At 45.2% G+C, this 8923-nt stretch overlaps 1 long non-coding RNA gene across 1 annotated transcript; it reads right to left on the minus strand.

Moving 5' to 3' along the window:
- Positions 1-1915: 1915 nt before the first annotated feature.
- Positions 1916-3614, minus strand: LOC123069897 (uncharacterized). The gene is made up of 2 exons (XR_006433179.1): positions 2755-3614; positions 1916-2667 (listed from the first exon to the last, which is right to left on the minus strand). It is a non-coding gene; the product is annotated as an uncharacterized lncRNA (long non-coding RNA).
- Positions 3615-8923: the final 5309 nt, after the last annotated feature.

The raw sequence follows: 8923 nt of genomic DNA on the forward strand, positions 1-8923 counted from the left end.
AACACCATTTAGACTAGTAAGGTACACGTGCATTGCACACATGAGATTTGGCACCAAATTATGAATAAATACCACATTATAGCATGTAAGCTTCGAGTCATATATGCATGATTTAGATGTTCGTTTAATTCTTATAGTTTATTTCATTCAAAATCATCTAGTTTTTATAAGAAAGCTAATCTATTTTCAGATTCATGGAATTGTGTGTTGTAAGACATAAAGTAAAAACAAATAATGGCAAATCATGTAGAAAAACATTTGGGCAATTCTAACACGGAAGATTCTAAAACAAAGAAGAAGTGCTTGTGTTTTGAGGTTTCTGCATTACGCTGAAGTTCAACCATGGAGTCTTCTAGATTGTACATGTGGCAAAATCTGGTGGAATCTACATGATATTCAACGGCCAGTAGTGCTCAAATTTGCCATCTCTGCACCATCGGATTCGCCTCATCCAACGACCATCTTTCAAAGTTAAAGTTACCCGCACATATATATACAGACGGTCTATCCTACTAATATTAGTAGAGTAACTATTCTGCACACCACTTTCGCACTGCACGCTGAACACAAGTGCACGTCATTCTTTGAATCAAGTGTGCTGCAGTACTCACACGAGTGAACTTCTTGTCGGAAAAAACTGCATGCGTTATTTTTTCGGTACTGTTTTCGCTCTAATTTTTTATCCGTTTATCGGAATGAGGCATGTAATATACCGTTGAAAATCTATGGATTAGGCGCAACTTTGACATGTTGAACACTTTTCGAGATTCCACACGGTTTAAGAGCAGTTTTGAAAATGGTGCGGCCCATGACAAGTGGCAGCGAGCGTTTTTTCGCGATTTCTTCTAAACCGCTCGTCAGAATGAAGAAAACGATACGCCGTTGGATAGATATCGTCGAAGCACATCTTTTCATATATAAATTTTTCTCTAATTCCTTACGGTTTAAGAGCAGTTTCAAATTTACTAAATCGCGGAATTCTATTTTTCAATTTTTTGGTATTGTTTTCGCTCCAGTTTTTGAACCGTTTGTCGAAACGAGGCATGTGATACGCCGTTGGAAAGCTACGAACGAGGCGCAACTTTCATATGTTGAAATATTTTTGAGATTCCTTACTGCTTTAAGTTAATTTTGTAAATCGTGCGGCGGATGACGAGTGGCAGCGGCTGTTTTTCGCAAAAAATTTGCAAACCGCTGGTCGGAATGATTCAAACGATACGCCGTTGGAAAGATATCAACGAGACACAACTCTTTCATGTAGAACACTCTCTCTAATTCTTTATGGTTTAAGAGGAATTCCGAATTTATCGAAATGCGGACACTCTGTTTTTCGCGACACCCAAATCGACGTGGGTACTTCATCCGACTGAAAACCGCACTGCAACGGACGAAAAACCACACTGCATCATACGAGTACGAGAACTGCATGGTTTCTTTTATTCAAACGTAATTTTTTCAAGGACGAGAAAGTAGAGTGCACTTCACATCGGGTGTAAATGAATCACAACACTATCAAGAAGTGAACCGCATTACTTTTTTTTCGCTTCCGTAACAATTTTTTTGCACTTACGGGATGAACAACATCATACGACCAACCGCACTGCTTCAGAATGAAAACCGCATTGCATCGGACGGGCAAGCAAGCTGCATAATTTCTTTTGTCGGACGTAAACTTTCTTACACAAATTTTTGGGAGTTTTTATTGTCCTTTTTCAACAATTTTTCATGAACGAGAGTGCACCGCAGAGATGACGGCAAAAGAACCGCGGCACATGTTGAAGTGAACCTCATTGCTATTTTTTGTTTCGTTTAAAAAATCACACTTTCATGCTGGACGCAAGTGAACACCATCACTCTCAAAAGTGAACCACTTTCGAGAACCAAACACACTGCACGTGTTGATGTAGTCGACTGATTTTTGAGACACACAAACAAATTGCACTTCATACCGAGTGGTAATAAGCTGCTACACAAATTAAAGTGAACAACTTTTTCGCCAAACCTAAAAAAAATGCTTATGGAATGCGTCGAGAGGACTCCGCACTGCGTCAACAACACCCAAACCTGCACCAAAATGCACTCCGCACTGCAAGAGTTTCCTGTACATCCAAAATCCCAAACAAAACAGCAAAAATGTTTTTTTCTCATGGAATGCAGTTTTCTACCTTTCTTCTGTTTTCTCTTGCAAAAGAGTAAGCTGGACTACTGTAATAGCCAAGAGTGAGCCACACTCAAGGTTTTGTTTAATTTCTTTGAAGAGAGAAACAACGCTCCCTTACAAGCGTGTTGCAACCGAGCTGGTCACATGCCGAGCTGCATGGAAAGAAATTCTTCTTTCTCCTTTTCCCTGTGTTTATGCTCTCCTACCAAAACCACAACAAAGCTGAATCACAAAAAAACAGGGACTGAACTTCAAGCATGTTAGTTTAGGGATTAATTCAGAGAGAAAACTGTAAGTAATCGGTGTGCTGGCATACTGCATATCACCTATGCGTGTCGTCGCCCTCCTCATGTCAGTGTACTGCAAGCACGCGCACAACCATGGAGGCGCGAACACGGATCGAGGAGGATCCCTCGCGTGAATGAAGATGCAGAGGGGAGCGAGAGGCGTCAGCTAGTGGACCCGGCTTGGACACCGTGAGTTGTGGAGGGGGCGTCACCGACGAACTGCATGGGTGATGAGAGAGAGCTGCGGTGTCAGCTGAAGTGCACGCCGACCGGATCAAGTGGGGTGACGGCCGTGACTACCCCAACCTCCACGGCGGTCTTCGGCTATGCTCGGAGCGACGCCATGGATCTCCGGTGGATCTGGAGCTGCACTGCATCACCGCCGGGGGCCAAACTGCACACCCGAGAAGAAGTCCATGGCCGGATCTCGCCAGGATCTGATGATTTCCCGGGGCGCCACCACAGGAGGTAGGCTTGGTGGGCCAGGTGACTTGCCGTAGGGGTAGGGGTAGGGGTACGAGGTGTTGAAGGAGATGGAGGAGTCCAAGCTGGAGAGGTCGTCGTCGCCGTCATGGGGGTAGGAGAAGGGGGCCCAGGAGAAGAGCTGCCGCGACGGCCCTCCACCGTGGGGACTGGTGGAGGCTCGAGACCACCATGGGCCTTTCCCCTCCGCCGTTGAACTCCACCAAGATGAGCCGCTGTCCACCGAGATGAGCGCGGGGCGGGGCGGATCTCGCCGGATCCGATGCCACGAGGGGTGCGGCGGTGCCGCGAGGGAGGGTCGAGGTTCGGTGGTGGCTGCGAGGGAGGCTGGCGGCACGGGCCATGAGGTGGTGGGGAAGGGGATGCACAACAGCCGTCGGGCGTGGTTTGGGGCATGGCGGCGATGTGGGGTGGGGAAGGAGAGGCGCGGAGGCCGTATGGAGAGGAGGCACGGCCGTGGCTAGATGGTGGCGCGGGGCCCTGGCGGCGGCAGCGGTGGCTTCAGGGCAAGGCGGAGGTGGCTGCGATGGCTCGGCGGATCGGGGCGGCGCCGGGTGGTCGGCGCGGCTGCGCAGAGGAAGGCAGGGCGATGCGGGGTCCTGGCAACCGCAGGAGGAAGAAGGTGGGAGTGGAGGTGGGTTGTGGGTCGGGTGGGCACGAGCGGCGTAGATGGTAGTGGTAGGTTTTTGTCACCGTGCAGTTCGGTACGGGGCACTCGTGCTTTTTTGTTAGCAGAATAAGCGTTAGGTGTTATTAGAATAAGGTCTTAAGGGGTGTTATCATAATAGACTCACCCTATATATATATAAGGGGTATAGATATAGATATGTGATGCGAAAGCCACCCATCATCTCCAATTAGAATAGTGTGTCCATGCACGGATGCAATGTGGCCAAACGATGTCTGTCATCGGTATCTCAAATTCAAATCAGTCTGACCTTGTTCAATGTGTATACATTACAACATGCTCGTTTCCAAACCACACCGCACAGATCTCCGTTATATTCATGCATGCATGGTTTCAAACATCATAATCTCTTATTCAAATATTTGAATTCAACTTTACATTGATTATGACCTCACCTAGTCTTTTACACCCACACAGTTGTCTTCTCTTTATAATTGTACCACTAACTTTCTCTCGTGCATGCATGCACACACACTACCAGTCGGCATTATCCATCACACACATGCAATCTTTTTCTTCAGGCCAGTCTCCCATGAAGGCACACACACACACATCCCCCTCTCCATCATATCGGGCATTCTTTATCTCTCATGCATGAATGCGCAACGATCGATGTTCCTCTATGTGTGTGTGTGTGTGTGTGTATCTAGGTCTTTCATAGTTTTCCACACAAACCAATCAATCTATATATCTAGTGAGGTCTCATCCTCTTTCCCACTTCCACTTTGATCAATCTATACCTCTCTATATAGGATTACGGGGTTGTTTGGTTTGAGACTAAGTTTGCCAAAGCTTGCCACACCTAAGGTTAGGAAAATTTGACCATCTTAGGTGTGTGTTTGGTTCAAGCCACATCTTAGACAAGCCACACTATGGTCCCACATCACATACACACAACAAGTGTGGCAAGATTCCCTTAGGCTTGCCAACTTGTGGCTCTCATTTTGAAGAACTAACCTTAGGCAAGTTTGGCAATATTGAATGGCAAAGTGTGGCAGTCCTAGGCCTAGAACCAAAAAGCCCCTACATATATAGCTAATACACCCACATTAATTATATATCCAACATCCCCCTCTCATCATCCATGCCTTCCGCTTCATCTCTCATACGCGTGCACAATGGCGAAGACAGGGGGCAGCAAGGGCCCTGCCCCCCCTAACATAACTATATATCGAGGCTAATATGAATGTGATCATTAGACAATTGCTGGTAAAAATGGTTTAAGTTCATGAATTGCCCTCCTCGTAAAGGATTAGTAATGCTTGCCCCCTAGCTCATTTATTTTTCATGGTTCCGCCACTGCGCGCAACAACGCACATTCTCGCCCCCTCTCTCTAAATATCGATCTCACACTTGTGCACTCCTTCATAGTCTCCCTCCACTCGGCCCCTCGCACCATCTTCTAGCCCCCTGCCGGATTTTGCCACATGTACAATCTAGCAGACTCCATGGTTGAACTTAAGCATAATACACAAACCTCAAAACAACAATGGTTCTCCTTTGTTCTAGAATCTTCCGTATCATAACTGCCCAAACTGTTTTTTCTAGTTGAATTGCCATTATTTGTTTTTTACTTTATGCTTTACAACGCACAATTCCATGAATCATAAAATAGATTAAGGGCTTCTTTGATTCCAAGGATTCTCAAAGGAATTTTGGAGGATTCTAGTCCTTAGGAATTCTTCCTATCTTGGTTGTTTGATTCATAGGATTGTAAACCATAGGAATTTTTCCATATGATTCATTTGCACTAGATTTCATAGGAAACATCCAATCCACTCAAACCTCTTGGAAAGAATTCTGCATTTTTTCTATGCACAATCAAACACTCATACAATCCTGTAGGATTCAAGATGACATTCCACTATAATCCCATGTTTTTCCTATTCCCGCATTTTGGAAATCCTACGAATCCAAGAGGCCCTAGCTTTTTTATAAAAACTAACTGATTTTGAATGAGATGAACTATAAGAATTAAACGAAGGTCTACATCAGGCATATATGACTCAGAGCTTACATGCTATAGTGTGGTATTTATTCATAATTTGGTTGCAAAATTTGATGCGTGCAATGCACGTGTACCTTACTAGTATTTCGAGTATGTGCAAAACACTAAATTAGAATTCCAATGGCACGCTACACAGTGTCTCTCTTACAATTCATGAAGCCACGTGGCCCATGTGGAGGCGTTGTCGCGACCTCCTTGTGTGGATTGATCATAGTGATGTGCTGCTGGTTCTAGAAGAATGTACTCGTCCTCCCTGAGCCACACTTGCGGTACATGCACGAAGCGAAGATGTGCACGCATGCCACGCACGCACTCATTCCCTCGCACGCACACGCGGGTACACGGGCGGACGCAATTTTGTACCAAGATCCACCCCATGTGATAATTTGACGCGTGTAAAGTCCTTCACTTCATTGATGGTTAATTAATACAGCGCATGCAAATTAAGTGGACATGAGGGCAGAAGAAAGACATTACTACTCCACCGCACGCATGCAAGTAGTTAAATCATGGGTTACTAGTAGTACTTCCATTGGTCTCCTTTGTATTTTGTGCCAATTTTTGACAGTAATATAATATTTACGCATTTGAGTATTGTAGTCTACTTGAAATTTATGTTCCAATAAACTCATCGGGAGCCGTTTCGGGCCATGAAACCAAAAGCATCAATTAATCTTTACCTTGTTCCCATCACATTCGAAAGTACTAGTGCTACTATTAAGTGCAAGCCTGCTCACACCTACTAGTATGTACCAAACCTGAACGTGTTCCCACTATGCAGGTATTAGTACTAGTGCTAGTACTTAGGTTATAAAAAGGGGAACTACCTAACCGAAAATTACTCTACCTTTCCTCGTCATAAGTGCTTCTTCTTCGTCCGTCCTTTCCATGGCCGGTGAGTAGAGCTCTAGGTCGAGAACTACTTGTAACAAGGGAGCGGCAACCAAGGCTGCAGAAAAAAAAAGAGGGCTCACCGCCACGCAGAGACCTCGAAAGATCTCTCACGGGCAGGCGATGGCTCCCAGGAGCGCCCTAGCCGTGGAGGCAAACATGCCGAGCCGACGACATTGGAGTCGTTATCCCTCGACGGCATGCCCGATCAGCTCAATAAGCACCTCAATAAGCAGAAGGAGTTCATCCACGGCTTGGTGGAGCTGCTGAAGGAGAGCCTCGACGACATCCCCGCTAAGCTCAATAAGTAGGTGCAGTTGACCGCCGGCTTGGTGATGCTGCTGAAGAAGAGCATTGCCTAAGAGAAGAAGGCGGCCGGCGAAATCCTGTAACTTCAGGAGGACAAGGTGAAGCTCTGCCACGAGCTCGACCTATTGAAGGAGAAGAACGCCGGCTAGAAGAAGCTGCATGACAATAGTAGTTCCTCAATGAAGATGCTGCAGGCTCTCATCATGGAACAGAAGGAGGAGTTGGCGAAGCTCCGCATCAAGCACCCGGATGCTGTCAAGGTACATAATGTGGCCGTGGAACAGATGATGAAGGCTCGCGTCAAGAAATCCCTCGTCATGGCCAGAATGAAGAAGATGGCAGAGGAGACGCGCAAAGAGATGGAGGTCGTGGAGGCGATGAAGAAGCAGTTACGACTCCGCGGCGAATTAGATCACTTGGGGTGATAATATTCCTTCTTCTTTCGCTCCTGTGTTTCATCTTTTGCTTCGGGTGTTTCGCCGCACGTGTCATGTTCTCTGCGAGGCATGAATATAACAATGCTAACAATGAGATGACTACCAAATTAGATCATTTTTTATCGCCATATGGCACTAGGCTATCGTGTTTCCTGCTCCTCCGTCGTAGTACTACTCTAGTGGAAAACTTGAGTGTATCGCATGGTTCTTTGCTCCACCTCAGGTCGTCAGCACATTTATACGAGCAGTCAAATCACAAGGCCCCGCCTTCTAGCAGTAATGAGCCGTCAAATCACAAAGGCACTCGCCTCTCGTGAAATCGACCAAGCTAGACTGCCCTGCCCTCTAGCCTTTTCAAAAATGTATACTTTTGTACGGTAGTAGTATCGACGGATTGCGCCATGGAACAAAACTTGAAATTAAAAAAAGGTGGTACATATAGAGAGCGCTCGTCGCCAAATTATGCATATAGTACTATTAAAAAAGCTAGTACGTGCTTAAATGGGGTGCTAAATTCTATTAAAGAAATTAGCATACCTATTTAATTCTTGGGTTCTTATTATTTATGCCACTAGTTGTGTATCACTACTCAGTTTTGCCATTAGAAGTTACAACTACTCAAAAATGCCATCGATCCGTGAGATGCCTGCTAAAAAATGCAATTAGATATCTAAAAAATACCATCGTTAAGTTAGATGTTTGCTCAAAAATGACAATAGACATTGTTGTTTTCACGTCAAACCTGTTGACCATGTTACATGACAAAAATAAGCCAATTCTCACTATGATAAGTGTGGCCCCGCTTGTCAGGAGTAACCAAGCGAATAATTTTACAAGAAAATAAGAACGCTATTGGGATCAAGTAGGCCCCACACTTTATTTTACTCTAGTGAGATAGAGGGAGAGTTGGCATGTTGGTCCATCGGTATTTATGTCATTATAACATGGAAAAAGAGATTTGAGTCACAATAATGGTGTCCAGCACAACCCACCCCTCAAATAAAACTAAGCACCATGGAATTCTTTGACAAAACTAAGCACCCTGAAATTCTTTGACAAGTAAACTGCTGGCTATATGATGTTGGCCATATATATTGTATGTATATAATGTGAAGAAACGAGTGGTAGTACTATACCAACTAAAAGATGAAATGTAAGAAATACTAGTATGTACGTATGAAGAGTTAAAGTAACGAGAAGAAACATAACACAGTTCTGCTGGGGGCTCGGCACAACACACTCCTCAAATTAAACTAAGCACACCTGAAATTAAACTATGCAACTAATCCGGTAGACACTACATTAGAACCATCATGAGCAACGACACTGCCACCTTACTTAGAGTCCTTGTCCACGTCCTCGACATCGTCCTTGTCCCTCTTCCTCTTGGCCGATACTTCTTTGCTTGAACCGCACACTTGGCTCTTGCTCTTCATCGAACGCTTGTAGATATTGAAACAAAGGTAGCCATCCATTGCAGCGTAGTGGATGTGGTCTATATCTAGTACATTCCACTGCCATGCATGATGATGAAACATGTACGGAGGTTTTTCTAGTTTACCGTACGAAGGATGAGCCATGGCTCCTGCCAGGGTCAGCATTGAAGGCTGACCACTACAGGGCAGTAGCCGATTCTTCTGGAGGTCGAATGGGTTGCCT

Source organism: Triticum aestivum, chromosome 3B (assembly GCF_018294505.1).
Source record: "Triticum aestivum cultivar Chinese Spring chromosome 3B, IWGSC CS RefSeq v2.1, whole genome shotgun sequence".
Taxonomy (NCBI): domain Eukaryota; kingdom Viridiplantae; phylum Streptophyta; class Magnoliopsida; order Poales; family Poaceae; genus Triticum; species Triticum aestivum.